Raw genomic sequence first — 15678 nt, 5'->3', positions numbered from 1 at the left:
GGGTCTTTCCCTCTGCCAGAAGCTCTAGTGCTTTTTGACCTTCTATATCCCTTTCTGTCTAATAAAATCCTATCTTACCACTCTTTGTGGTCCGTGGGTTCATTCTTTAAATCCCCAAGACCAAGGACCACCTACTGAAGAAAGAAATTCCAGTAACAATATCAATCTGAAATTAAAAAAAAAAAATCCATGGCCAAATAGATTCCCAATGCCTGAGATGCCCACAGTTTGGAGGTGGAGCAGATGCAGAAGGTGAGGTCACAGACCAGTGTGGAAGACACCAGATCACAGTATCAACAAGCCTCTCTGGTACGTAAGTGGGGAAGATGACTATTCTCCGGGGCAAAGAGTATTTGAGATGGTACTCAAGCATCCACAGGAGTCTGACATGCTTAGAAGCATGGGGTGGGGAACATTCGGGCCCAGAGGAGTGGTCCTGATGGTGATGCATGTAGAAGACATAAGGGTAGGACCAGCTGTGGTCATCTCCCTTCCTGTGGCCCCCAGGGCCTGAGCACCCCGCGATGCCTGCTGAAGGGATATGGGCATTCAGAACCATGCTGCCAGTTGCATGTAGCCCTTTGCTCTGCATTTTTCAGGTGCCAACAGACCAACCTAAGATCAGTCTACAAATATTTTGTTTAAGACTCAAAGCTAGCACAAATAACTACGCCTGCTGTTGGCTCCCCTGTGCCCCAGGTAGTCAGAAACACTTGATCTGGGACATCTTGAGGTGTTGACCTCTCATGGCAGGAAGGAGAATAAGCCATGTGGGATTAGGAGTTGGGAGACCTGGTTTCTACCTTGGTCCTTCCTACAGGTACGGACAGTGTGACCTCGTGGGAACATTTCTGTTCTGTGGGTCTTACTTGGCCGGTAAGAATTCTCCTATTCAAGTCTGCTTTCTTCTTTTATATCACCTCTCTCTTCTTAACGAACAGGCAGTTGCTTGGGAGGGCCCAACAGGATGTCCAAAATGGTAATTCATTTTAACAAATGAGAATTTCCCACCATTAAAGCCAACTACAAGGAACTGGAAACAGAGTTCTAAGCCCCCAACTCTAGGCACAACTGCCTTCAGATTGTCCTTGACATAGGCTGCTCATCATTCACTCATTCACCCATTCCTCACTAAATGCCCCCTGCAAGGTTGGTGTTGGGCACACACAACGTAGATACATCATTTTCCCTTCTCTTAAGATTTGTTATCTCCCAACTCAAAGAGTAATGTCTCCCTCATTGTATTACATATTCAATTATTTATTATTTGTTTGTTCTCAAACCCCCAAGCCTTTCAGTCTAACAGATGTGCCAGCAAACTTCCCCAAACACGGTTGTGTGTGACTTTGACAGGAATAGTTTATGATCAATTCCAAGGGCCCTACTGATCTTTTTTTAATAAGGTGCTACGCGGGTCTGCAGCAAAGTATGCCGTTGTGATTTCACAAAGTACTTGCTGTGAAATCCACAGCCCCCGCCCCACTTTTCTTCTTCCAGACTTGAAACGACTGCGCTTCCTTTGGGAATGTCTATCAGTAGCTTTAAATCCCTGGTGCAGCCACCACAGCATAAAGAGCTTTCTCTCTAGGGGCTCAGGCTCGGCAGGGAGTGGTGTTTCTCCAGGTGTGGCTAAAGCACCAGTAGGAGTGGAATGTCTGGTGGGCCCAGGAACCTGTATTTCCATAAGGGCCCCAGGATATTTTCATGTCCTTTGAAGTCCAGAGTCCATTTCCTCTTGTTTGATGGAAAGAAGAGAGGAAAGGAGGAAAATAATCATTAAAATCCTGCATTTTTGCACGTCCTAGTTAATTAGAATTACCTTTGGATTTGAGTACAATTAGAATTAGCTTTGGATTTGAGTACCTGGACCCTGTTTTCAGTGCCATCCATGGGTGGACCTGGGTTGGTACCTACTAAAAGGATTTTGTAATTTACCTCTCATCCCTTCTTCACCTCCACTTGAAAAATTAGAGAAACCCCCCTTCCTAACTTCCCTTATTTCCCAAACATGCTATTAGTACCTGCCTCTCTGCCCATTAGCCGCTTTTCCTGAAAAGGCTTTACCTCTATTAGGTTTGCCTGTCATCAAACTCTTGTGCATACATCAAAACCCGTCTTGAACTTCATTGCTTCTTTCTAGTTCAGTTAATCCCTCTCTTCTTTGTGCTTCTAAGGTTGAACATTCCACACCTTAGCAACAGCCAGAGTTGCCAATTATTGAGCCCCACTACGAGTCTGGCAGTGCAGTCAGCAGTTGAAATATTAGAGAGTGTTTACAAACCATGAGAATCACACTTTGTCTCCCCATCCCCCTCCAGTGCACAGACTGAGCTTAATACCCCTAGGAGAATAGGTGCTCATGTCACATAGGAGGTTCTGAAATTCACATGCCCATCTTAGTAGTCTGGATCAGCCAGTAAAAATGGAGACCAAGGGACTGTGGAAAGAAGCCTCTCAGCCATGACAGTGGAAGGGGTTGGGGGAAGCAGAGCAGCTGCCTCCACCTGCCTCCAAGCCCTGGCCTGACTACAGCTTGGGGCCTGGCAGGGGCCATAAGCAGGAGGAAACACTTACTCACCTTGAACCCTCCTCTTAATGCAAAACCAGATCCCTCTTTGGCAACCACAGAAATACCAGCCTCAGGCAGAACTTCCCAGAATGAAGGCAGTTGGCCTCCATAGAACCAACATAGCCCAGGAGCCACTATGAACAGGCCCAGAGGACCACAAGGCCAGAAAGCACATCAGGCCAACCATCTCTTCTTTGGCAAGGATGTGTGATATCTGTGTATTCTGGTGATTTAGGTCAGTTTCTAGACCTTTCGGAAAATCAAATGCAATGTTTCTACCTAACAGGGAAACTTGCCCTGGCTCAATCTTGGCTCGCCTGGTTCTAGCATCAGCTGATCTGACTTCAAATCCTAGCTTCTCCTGCCTCATGGCTGAGCCGCAATTTCCTTACTATAAAATGGGAATAACAAAACCTGTCGCATGGTTGTTGTGTGTCTCAGTGGAGGGAACAGTTCTGAGAGCTTTTCCCTTGTTTTTCTTCTAATTACTATCACTACTATTAGCGTTTTATTACTATTTATTGTTATTACTGTGATTTTTCTGGTCTTAGGATTCCGACACTATTGAGCTTTCGAAATCCCACCTCTGATTATGAAAACTTGCCTCTAAGCTCTTCTTCTTTCTTGGCTTTATACATTTTCTCAAGTGAGATCTCGTCACTAAAATTCATTTCCCTGCCAATCTCCAGCTTGATGCATTGTCCCGATGATGCTATATTATGTTTGGCAACATAACGTGATGTGACTCGGGCTGCCGGTGACGGATGGGGTACCCGTCAGCAAGTGGAACTGCACCCAATTTTCTAAAGAGCATTGTTACAGAAAGAAACAGGATGGCCTTTTAACTTGTATTGATTTATTTCTGAAGAATGATCCCCTCTCCCCCTTTTACAAGTGCTCTAATTAGAGGGTAGAATTACCTTTCTGGGTTGAGGGCTCAGTCAGGCCCAGCAAGGAAGGGTGTGGGGGAGGGGTGTAGAGAAAGGGCGGGCTGGGCGGGGGTGTGGCACCCCCAACCCTCCAGAGGGCCAGACTGAGCTCAGGAGACACAGGGTTAAACACATAAGGAATCCATTCTCCTCCCCCCTTTTCCTTTCATGCTTACATTTCCCTCCTTCTTTCCTTTCTTTCTATCCATCCATTCTTCCATCCATGTGTCAGTTATCCATCCAGTTATTTTTTCTTCCTCTCTCTGCACTGTCTTTGTTTCTATCATCCATCCATTCATTCACATATCCATTACCCACCTATCTTATCTTTTCTTTTTTTTTTTTTTTTGTAGAGACAGAGTCTCACTGTACCGCCCTCGGGTAGAGTGCCGTGGCGTCACACGGCTCACAGCAACCTCTAACTCTTGGGCTTACGCGATTCTCTTGCCTCAGCCTCCCGAGCAGCTGGGACTACAGGCGCCCGCCACAACGCCCGGCTATTTTTTTTGTTGTTGTTGTTGCAGTTTGGCCGGGGCGGGTTTCACCCCGCCACCCTCGGCATATGGGGCCGGCGCCCTACTCACTGAGCCACAGGCGCCGCCCTTTTTTTTTTTTTTATTGTTGGGGATTCATTGAGGGTACAATAAGCCAGTTACACTGATTGCAATTGTTAGGTAAAGTCCCTCTTGCAATCATGTCCTGCCCCCATAAAGTGTGACACACACCAAGGCCCCACCCCCCTCCCTCCGTCCCTCTTTCTGCTTCCCCCCTCATAACCTTAATTGTCATTAATTGTCCTCATATCAAGATTGAGTACATAGGATTCATGCTTCTCCATTCTTGTGATGCTTTACTAAGAATAATGTCTTCCACTTCCATCCAGGTTAATACGAAGGATGTAAAGTCTCCATTTTTTTTAATGGCTGAATAGTATTCCATGGTATACATATACCACAGCTTGTTAATCCATTCCTGGGTTGGTGGGCATTTAGGCTGTTTCCACATTTTGGCGATTGTAAATTGAGCTGCAATAAACAGTCTAGTACAAGTATCCTTATGATAAAAGGATTTTTTTCCTTCTGGGTAGATGCCCAGTAATGGGATTGCAGGATCAAATGGGAGGTCTAGCTTGAGTGCTTTGAGGTTTCTCCATACTTCCTTCCAGAAAGGTTGTACTAGTTTGCAGTCCCACCAGCAGTGTAAAAGTGTTCCCTTCTCTCCACATCCATGCCAGCATCTGCAGTTTTGAGATTTTGTGATGTGGGCCATTCTCACTGGGGTTAGATGATATCTCAGGGTTGTTTTGATTTGCATTTCTCTAATATATAGAGATGATGAACATTTTTTCATGTGTTTGTTAGCCATTCGTCTGTCGTCTTTAGAGAAAGTTCTATTCATGTCTCTTGCCCATTGATATAAGGGATTGTTGGCTTTTTTCATGTGGATTAATTTGAGTTCTCTATAGATCCTAGTTATCAAGCTTTTGTCTGATTCAAAACATTCAAATATCCTTTCCCATTGTGTAGGTTGTCTCTTTGCTTTGGTTATTGTCTCCTTAGCTGTACAGAAGCTTTTCCGTTTAATGAAGTCCCATTTGTTTATTTTTATTGTTGTTGCAATTGCCATGGCAGTCTTCTTCATGAAGTCTTCCCCCAGGCCAATATCTTCCAGTCTTTTTCCTATGCTTTCTTTGAGGATTTTTATTGTTTCATGCCTTAAATTTAAGTCCTTTATCCATCTTGAATCAATTTTTGTGAGTGGGGAAAGGTGTGGGTCCAGTTTCAGTCTTTTACATGTAGACATCCAGTTCTCCCAACACCATTTATTGAATAGGGAGTCTTTCCCCCAAGGTAAGTTCTTGTTTGGTTTATCAAAGATTAGGTGGTTGTAAGATGTTAGTTTCATTTCTTGGTGTTCAATTCGATTCCAAGTGTCTATGTCTCTGTTTTTGTGCCAGTACCATGCTGTCTTGAGCACTATGGCTTTGTAGTACAGACTAAAATCTGGTATGCTGATGCCCCCAGCTTTATTTTTATTACTAAGAACTGCCTTAGCTATACAGGGTTTTTTCCAGTTCCATACAAAATGCAGAATCATTTTCTCCAAATCTTGAAAGTACGATGTTGGTATTTTAATAGGAATAGCATTGAATAGGTAGATTGCTTTGGGGAGTATAGACATTTTAACAATGTTGATTCTTCCCATCCATGAGCATGGTATGTTCTTCCATTTGTTAATATCCTCTGCTATTTCCTTTCTGAGGATTTCATAGTTTTCTTTATAGAGGTCCTTCACCTCCTTCGTTAGGTATATTCCTATGTATTTCATTTTCTCCGAAACTATGGTGAAGGGAGTTGTGTCCTTAATTAGCTTCTCATCTTGACTGTTATTGGTGTATACAAAGGCTACTGACTTGTGGACATTGATTTTATATCCTGAAACATTACTGTATTTTTTGATGACTTCTAGGAGTCTTGTGGTTGAGTCTTTGGGGTTCTCTAAGATCATGTCATCAGCAAAGAGGGAGAGTTTGACCTCCTCTGCTCCCATTTGTATTCCCTTTATTTCCTTGTCTTGCCTAATTGTATTGGCTAGAACTTCCAGCACTATGTTGAATAGTAAAGGTGACAGAGGACAACCTTGTCTGGTTCCAGTTCTAAGAGGAAAAGCTTTCAGTTTTACTCCATTCAGTAAAATATTGGCTGTGGGTTTGTCATAGATAGCTTCAATCAGTTTTAGAAATGTGCCACCTATGCCTATACTCTTCAGTGTTCTAATTAGAAAAGGATGCTGGATTTTATCAAATGCTTTTTCTGCATCTATTGAGAGGATCATGTGACTTTTATTTTTGCCTCTGTTAATATGGTGGATAACGTTTATGGACTTGCGTATGTTAAACCAGCCTTGCATCCCTGGGATGAAGCCTACTTGATCATGATGAATGACTTTTTTGATGATAAGCTGTAATCTATTGGCTAGGATTTTGTTGAGAATTTTTCCATCTATATTCATGAGTGAGATTGGTCTGAAATTCTCCTTTTTGTTTGGGTCTTTTCCTGGTTTTGATATCAGGGTGATGTTTGCTTCGTAGAATGTGTTGGGGAAGATTCCTTCTTCCTCAGTTTTTTGGAATAATTTCTGCAGTACAGGAATAAGCTCTTCCTTGAAGGTTTGATAGAATTCTGGAGTGAAGCCATCTGGACCAGGGCATTTTTTGGTTGGAAGCTTTTTTATTGTTTCTTTGATCTCAGTGCTTGAAATTGGTCTGTTCAGGAGGTCTATTTCTTCCTGGCTAAGTCTAGGGAGAGGGTGTGATTCCAAATATTGATCCATTTCCTTCACATTGTCAAATTTCTGGGCATATAGTTTCTGGTAGTATTCAGAGATGATCTCTTGTATCTCTGTGGGATCAGTTGTTATTTCCCCTTTATCGTTTCTGATTGAGGTTACTAGAGATTTTACTTTTCTATTTCTAGTTAGTCTGGCCAATGGTTTATCTATTTTATTTATTTTTTCAAAAAACCAACTCCTTGTTTCATTAATTTTCTGAATGATTCTTTTGTTTTCAATTTCATTGATCTCTGATTTGATTTTGGAGATTTCTTTTCTTCTACTGAGTTTAGGCTTAGATTGTTCTTCTTTTTCCAATTCCATAAGATCTCTTGTGAGATTGTTTATGTGCTCTCTTTCTGTTTTTCGAATGTAGGCATCTAAAGCGATGAATTTTCCTCTCAAAACTGCTTTTGCAGTATCCCACAGGTTTTGGTAGCTTGTGTCTTCATTGTTGTTATGCTCAAGGAAGTTAATGATTTCCTGTTTTATTTCTTCCTGCACCCATCTGTTATTCAACAGAAGATTGTTTAATTTCCATGCCTTTGGGTGGGGTTGAGCATTTTTGTTAGAGTTGAGTTCCACCTTTAGTGCCTTATGGTCTGAAAAGATACAAGGTAAAATTTCAATTCTTTTGATTCTGTTGATATTTGTTTTGTGTCCCAGGATATGATCAATTTTGGAGAATGTTCCATGGGGTGATGAGAAGAATGTATATTCTTTATCTTTGGGGTGGAGAGTTCTATATGCATCTGTCAAGCACAGTTGTTCTAGGGTCTCATTTAAATCTCTTATATCTTTGTTTAATTTCTGTTTAGAGGATCTGTCCAGCTCTGTAAGAGGAGTGTTAAAGTCCCCTGTTATGATGGTATTATCAGATATCATATTGCTCAGACTGAGTAAGGTCTGCTTCAAGAATCTGGGAGCATTTAAATTGGGTGCATAAATATTTAGAATTGAAATGTCTTCTTGTTGTAGTTTTCCCTTGACCAATATAAAGTGACCATCTTTGTCTTTTTTGACTTCAGTTGCTTTAAATCCACATGTATCTGAAAATAAGATTGCAACTCCTCTTTTCTTCTGAATTCCATTTGCCTGAAAAATTGTCTTCCAACCCTTGACTCGGAGCTTTAATTTGTCTTTTGAAGCCAGGTGTGTTTCTTGCAGACAGCAAATGGATGGCTTGTGTTTTTTAATCCTGTCAGCCAATCTATGTCTCTTCAGTGGGGAATTCAAACCATTAACATTTATTGAGATAATTGATAAGTGTGGTAGTATTCTATTTGTCTTATTTGGTGAGAGTCCATTGCTTAGTTTTATCTTTTGCATCAGTTTGGAGGTTAGGTTCTGTCCTTTGATTTCTGAGTTCTTACTTTGCTGCTGATCCATTGTGGTGGTCAGTGTGCAGAACAGGTTGAAGTATTCCCTGTAGAACTGGTCTTGTTGTGGTGAATTTCCTCAATGTTTGTATATCCGTAAATGATCTGATTTCTCCATCAATTTTTAAGCTTAGCTTAGCGGGGTACAGAATTCTGGGCTGAAAATTTTTCTGTTTAAGTAGATTAAAGGTAGATGACCATTGTCTTCTTGCTTGGAAAGTTTCATTAGAGAAGTCTGCGGTCACTCTGATGGATTCGCCCCTGTAGGTCAACTGGCGCTTACTCCTGGCAGCTTGCAGAATCTTTTCTTTTGTCTTGACTTTGGACAGGTTCATCACAATGTGTCTTGGAGAAGCTCAGTTAGAGTTGAGGCGACCTGGTGTCCGATAGCCCTCTGAAAGCAGTGTGTCAGAATCTTTGGTGATGCTTGGGAAATTTTCTTTTATAATATTCTCTAGTATGGCTTCCATTCCTCTGGGGCATTCTTCTTCCCCTTCTGGAATTCCTATAACTCGTATGTTGGAACGCTTCATAAAGTCCCATAATTCTGACAGTGAACGTTCTGCTTTCTCTCTCTTCTTTTCTGCCTCTTTTACTATCTGAGTTATCTCAAGAACTTTGTCTTCTACCTCTGAAATTCTTTCTTCTGCATGGTCTAACCTGTTGCTGATACTTTCCATTGCATCTTTAAGTTCCCTGATTGTTTCATTTCCTTCAGCTCTGCTATATCCTTTTTATATTCTTCATATTGTTCATCTCTTATTTGATTCTGTTTTTGCATTTCCTTTTGGTTATTTTCCACTTTATTAGCAATTTCCTTCATTGTTTCCATCATTTCTTTCATTGTTTTCAACATGTGTATTCTAAATTCCCTTTCTGTCATTCCTAACATTTCTTTAGAGGTGGAATCATCTGCAGTAGCTACCTCATGGTCCCTTGGTGGGGTTGTTCTAGACTGGTTCTTCATGTTGCCTGGAGTTTTCTGCTGATTCTTCCTCATGAGTGATTTCTTTTATCTGTTTCCTTGCCCTAATTTTCCTTTCACTTCCTCTTGCTCTTTAAGTTCTTGTGCCTGTGGAAGTTGTGGGCAGGTTTAGACGGATTGAACACACGCGACCACTTGCCGGTTTTCCACTGTTTTAGTCCTCCTCTTGGGGTCCAGAAGTCTCTCGCTGACTCCCTGTATCCTCGTAGGGTGATGATAGGCAGATCCCACCAGCCAGAGATGCCTGGAGTCCTATCTCCCCAGACTCACGGTGCCCAGATGCAAGAAAGCTGTTACTTGGCCGCCATCTTGCTCCGCCTCCCAATCTTATCTTTTCTTCCTTCTTTCTTCCTTCCCTGTTTCCTCTTCTCTCTTTCCTGCCATCCAGCCTTTTGTCTATCCATCTACCCCTCCATCCATTTATCATCTAACCCTCCGTCTTTATTCAACCTCTCCTTCTTTCTCTCTTTCCTTCCTTCCTTTCTCCCCTTTCTCTCCCTTTCCCTCTGTTCCTCTTCCTTCTCTTCCTCTCTCTCTCATTCCTTCTGTTTTCTATTCAGCCTTGAACAGACAAAGACCAGGCTTGTGGTGCTATAGAAGAGTAACTCAGAGAGAGCCGGGTTCAAATATAGCCCTGCAGTCTGACCTTGAAGGGGACATTTCCTCTCTGACCCCTAGGCTTTCTCACCTCCCTCTTCACTCTACCTTTTTTCTCATTCCCTTTCCTCCCTTTACTCATTAGTCTTTTCCTCCTCATCCAGGCCCCCTCCCACCTACGAGTGTTCGCATCCCTTTGTCCCTCTACCTGGAATGCTCTGGAGTTGACCTCACGCCTCCCCTCTCCTTTCCTTCTGGTCTCTGCCCCAAAACCTTGTCTTCAGAGAGGACTTTCCTGACCACCCCCTCCAAAGTAGCATCTCCTGTCTTTTCCTAGTCCCCAAACTGGGCTTTATTTTGCTCTTAGATGGTAACACCATCCTGCGTGCAATGCATGTTACTTCTTATTTAAAGTACTTATTTCCCATTCTTTCAGCTACAGCTGAGACCTTTGTCTCTTTTGTCCAGTGCTGAAGTTAGGACTCCTCGAAGAGAGTCTTGCGTGTAGTGGGCACTCAAATACCTGTTGTGTGAATGATCATATGGAGCAGCCTTGGACCTGGGTGCAAGTGTTTACTCAGGCAATGATACTGGGAGGAGGAAGGGGCAAGAGAACAGGGAGAGGGAAACAGGGAGGGGGAGGATGGGCTTTAGGCTGGTGGTGTCCGTCGCTGCTCTGAACATGAGTTTGATTCTCCTGAAGCCTCTCACAATTCTTCTTCCAAGGATCAGATGGTGGAGGATTAAGTCCTGACTCCATAACCTTGTGGTTATTGGTTGATGGTGTGGCTACTTCTCCCAAGGTAGGTGCTGTTGCCCCAGGCAGAAAGCAAAAGGTCCATGAGGTGTGCATTGGAGGCCAAGTTGCCTGGAACTGTCCTCCGCAGCTGCAGCAGAGGTCCCAGTTGGGCGGAGGGGTGACTGCTCTCAGCACTGCTGTGGGGGGGTCCCCCTGAGGATCCATGTTTCTGGGGAATAAAGGCAGCCCAGAATCCGTCTCCACCCTGTCCCTCATCCACCGGGGCCTTGGGCAGGTCACTCACTCGCCCTGGACTTCAATTCCCTCTGTGAGCAAAATGCACAGTTTGGACCAGACCATTAAAAAAAAAATCCGTACATTTTGTATGGATGGGCTCAACATTGAAAGGAAAACCGACAAGCTAACTGAATGAAAACAGCTGAAGAATAAGGTCATCTCTGTGGATATTTCCCAATTTTTTGATTGTCTATGATGTTTCTATCTGAAAACCACTCTTCTCTTTCCACTTTCCCTCTTGTTTCCCTTCCCTCTTTTCTATCTCTCCTTCCTCCCTCGCCTCCTCCTCCTTCCCTTCTATTACAGGTCACCATCCTGTATTTCAAAACATTGTCTCACTGTGTTGCCCCAGGCTAGACTGCCAGGGTTTCAGCCCTGCTCACAGCAACCTCAAACTCCTGAGCTTAAGCCATCCTCCTGCCTGAGCCTCCCAAGCAGCTGGGACTATAGGCACCGTCCATCACGGGGGTCTCATGAGATGTCTTAGTAAAGACAAGCTCTCTCTCTTGCTCAGTCTCATCTTAAACTCCTGAGCTTAAGGAAGCCTGCTGCCTTCTCCCAGAGTGCTGGGATTACAAGTGCAAGCCACCAGGTCACTGTCCTTTCACTAGAGTGATCACTCCATGAAGCCAAGGACATCTGTCTCTTTAGGTCCCTGCTGTGTCTGTGACATGTAATCCAGTGCCTGGCATGGAGCAGGTGTGGGACATGGGGGAGGAAGGAAAGGATCCTAGTCACATAAACTGAGCTTCCATTTATTGAGTGCCAACTGTTTGCCAGGCCCCAGATAAGGTGGAGAGACTCAGTGAAGAAGGGGACAGATGGGGCCTGAGCTTCTGGGGCTCACAGCATCCTGGAGGCCATTCTGTCTCCTCCCTCTACAATGCCTGGGAATGGCAGAGGCTGAGTGGAATCAAATCGATATACATTAGCATAAATCTACAGGCCAGACGAGATAGGAAGGAACATAACCTGAAAAAACACAGAGATGATACAGTCACAAAAATAAATAAAGAAGGATGCTGCTGGAATTCCTGTGGCTCTCTCCAGACTCTGTAGCCCAGGGATATCCTGTCTATGGCATGACCATGGAGGCAGAGGCAGCAAAATCAGAACCCAAGCGCAGCCAGAGCATGGACACTTGAAAGGGTGGCCTTGAAGTTTGTTGGAAGCTGGTGGGAAGGTCAGAGCCAGCTGCAACCCAACGGGCAGGAGGCTCTGTGCTCTAGAAGAGTTGCATGGGGATCTAGGGCAGAGCAGCATCTGATGGCAAGGCAGCCCCACAGCTGGGAGCATGGGCTTTGGAATCCTGCAGCTCTGTGTTCAAATCATGCCTCCGCTCCACTACACTCCCGTGTGACCTCCAGTATTTTGCTGTGCCTCTCTGAGCCTCGTTCTCCTCCCTTGCCTCTCTAAGTAGGATCGTAGAGAGGGTTACACACTCTGTCAAGCCTAAAGTCTTAGCACAGACCTCCTCAGCAGGGAAGGCAAGCTGCTCTGTTTATTAATGTTAGTGACCAGGACCCTGGAGTTCATAGGAGAGGGGCCAGCTGATGAGAACAGTTCTCAGATCAGTGCTTGGCCAGGTGCAGTTTCTTTCTGACTGCCCACAAGTCACATCTGGGTGCGTCACTTTCTATACATTAAAGCACAACCCTCTCAAGGCGACACTACCCTGTTACTATAAATGCTTAGCTGGGACTTTGCAGCGGGGCCAGCTGGTCCCAGGGGGCAAACATCCCAGAGGCTGTCCTACACAGTGACGAGGGCTGGAGGCTGAAATCCCTGTAGGATCCTGGGAAAAGACCAAACTGCAAAAACACCACGTTAGTGCCCACAAAGCACACTACAGAAGTTTGCTGTGCTACCCAGGTGATGCAGAATAAAAAACTCTCAGGAGGCCAGGAGCAGTGGCTCACACTTGTAATCCTAACACTCTGAGAGGCCAAGGCAGGATGATTGCTTCAGCTCAGGAGTTCAAGATCAGTCTGAGCAAGACAAGATCCTGTGTCTACTAAAAATAGAAAAACTGAGGCAAGGGGATCTCTTGAGCCCCACTTGAGATTGCTGTGAGCTATGATGCCACGGCACTCTACCCAGGGCAACAGAGTGAGACTCTGTCTTGGGAGAAAAAGAGAACAAAAGCAACCCAAACAAGGCTGGGCGTGGTGAATCATACCTGTAATCCTAGCACTCTGGGAGGCTGAGGCATTTGGATCACCTGATCTGAGGAGTTTGAGACTATCCTGAGCAAGAGCAAGAGCAGATTCCATCTTTAAAAAAAATTTTTTTGGTATTGTGGTGGGCTCCTATAGTCCCAGCTACTCATGAAGCTGAGGCAGGAGGATTACTTGAGCCCAGGAGTTTGAGGTTGCTATGAGCTAAGCAGAGGCCATGGCACTCTAGAGTGAAACTCTGCCTTAAAAACAAAAACCAACAACAACCAAAAAAACCCTCCCAGAAATATTATAAATCAGAAATTCATCTCTGACCAGAACCTGGATCTAGCCTGACCTTCAGCCTGGGAAAATGATTGATTCCCATTGTGGTTGTCCGAGAATGAAAGCAGGGAAAGCTAGGGCCTGGGGGCTTGAAGGCAGGGTTGGGTGCAGAGGACAGCTGTCAGAGGGGCCACCCAAGTTTGGTCTGGTGTTTTTCTAGATGACAGGTGAGAAGATCTGAGTAGTTAGCAAACCTGATCTGAGAAGTCTAAAACCACAAGGAACCCCTGTGAGCTGAAAAGGATTCAAATCCTGTTTGGTCACCTATGATTCATCTGTCCTGAGTAGGGACAGCAGTCACGTGCTTCGTAGGGCTGGTGGAGGGACTGAGCGAGGAAGTCCTCGCGTGACATTGGGATAAGGTAGACACTCTAAGACTCAATGAACGGTGGTTCCTATTATTTCTATCATTGAGCACGTTTATCGACTAATACAAATTCCACCTCCTTAACTAGGAAGAGTTAAGATTGGCACCTGTGAGATTGGCAAGGCACTGTCCCTGCATCCAGCGTGGATCTCACAGTGCCTGGATGAGGTGGGTTTCACGCTCTCCATTTACAGATGGAAGCGAATGAGTCACACAAAGGTTTGCTAGGGCTGCCAGAGCAAAGTGCACTGCCTGGGTGGCTCAGACAACAGAAATCCATTTCTTCACAGTTCTGAATGCTGAGAGTTTAAGTTGGCAGGTTTGTTTTATCCTAAGGCCTCTCTCTTTGGCTTGCAGGCCGTCCCCTTCTTGCCTGTGATGACACCTCCAAATTGTTTATAAGGGCACCAGTTGGATTATATTAGGGCCCACCTTAAAGACTTCATTTTATATCAATCACATCTTTAAATGTCCTATGTCTCCAATAGTCAGACACTGAGATTATGAGAGTTAGAGCTTTAACACATGGATTTTGGAGGAGGGGACACAATTAAACCATGACATCCAGTATGGAAGTGGTGAAACGAGAAAACCACCCTCGACTTAGACCCTTGCCTTCCAACCAAGCCCTTTGCAAATTTTCAAATTCCCTCAAATCTTCCAAATTTGCAGTTCTGAGTTAACCTCCAGCATCTGTGAGGGGCCACAGTCACAGGCAGCAATCTGCTTTGGCCGCCGTATGGAAACGTTGGCTAATAAGTGGGTGTCATTTCACCTCCTGCATGCATGGTGGCTGTGTTCAGGAAAAGCCTGTAGTAGGAAGCAACATCTCTTCCAGGCTGCTGTTTGGTGTGGGTTGTTTGTTTATTATCTGGTTTGGGGTCATCTCTAGTCGGACCGGAGAGGCTCCAGTTCTGTGTCGGGCCACGATGTGCCATTCTTGCAAGCTGAGGAAACCTTGTCACTCTCTCTCCCCACGCTTCCCCCCTTTCCTTTCTCTTTCTTTCTTTTTCACGCGGAGCCTCAAATCACAAATATGTCGGAGTAGGACAATGTCTTCAGCAAAGGGGGGAATATTGGGGTCATCTTTTATTAAGAAGAAAGCTATTGAAATGACACACTTGAACATATTGCTATTAGAGATTTGAAAAGTATTTCCCTCATTAACGTAAAAGGGAAAAGGGGAGCTAGCAATCTTGTTGATCAGCAGCAGCAATTTATTTTAAACTGTCCATTTTCTGGATGTCAGAGGACGACTTTTATGTATAATCTTATTTCCAATTTCAACAAAGAACACTTCACTCACGTTCTGTGCGGATTTTTTTTCATAGACAATAACCGATTAGAAAAGCGGTTCTCAGCCACCCACCCCCCCAATCTCGTAGTGGTGTTGACATATGGAAATGAATCAAAATGTAATACGCATAATTACAAGCATTGTAAGCAGGGTACAATTAGTGTCTCTTCAAACCAATGTTGTAATCAAAAGACACCACTAAAACAGTCCAAGAAGTGAGAGGACTATCGGTGGAATTAGACACCGATTGGAAGGAAGTTTCTTTCTTTTTTTCCTCTCTTCTCCTGTGTATAGAGACTAAAGTTGCCTCTTATTCTATTCCTGAGTGGGTGCAGAGAAATCAATTCTAATTATTTTCTCCACCCATTGAGTTGAACGCAGACAAGGAAGCCTTCCTTTAAAAATAAACCCAGCTACATTCTTTTTCTGAAGCTTGTATTTGGAGGGTGTCTTTTAGTGTCACATATTTCTGGGGAGGTGCCAAGGGACCAGCGGGCTGACGGTGGCCCTCACGTCTTCTGTGTAACCAAGAGGCATTGGGGGGATGTGGGGGGTATGGAGAGGGAGCCTATTTTTGTGGTGGTTGCTATTGCATTTGGCTTTTATAGTGAATCTTTTGTAAAGATTCAATCTTTTGTAAAGATTAAAAATCAGGAAATGTTGGTGGGGCACAGTGGCTCACACTTGT

This window comes from Nycticebus coucang, chromosome 4, assembly GCF_027406575.1.
Source record: "Nycticebus coucang isolate mNycCou1 chromosome 4, mNycCou1.pri, whole genome shotgun sequence".
Lineage (NCBI taxonomy): Eukaryota > Metazoa > Chordata > Mammalia > Primates > Lorisidae > Nycticebus > Nycticebus coucang.
The sequence above is the reverse complement of the archived record's forward strand: the minus strand, read 5'-3'. Positions refer to the sequence as shown.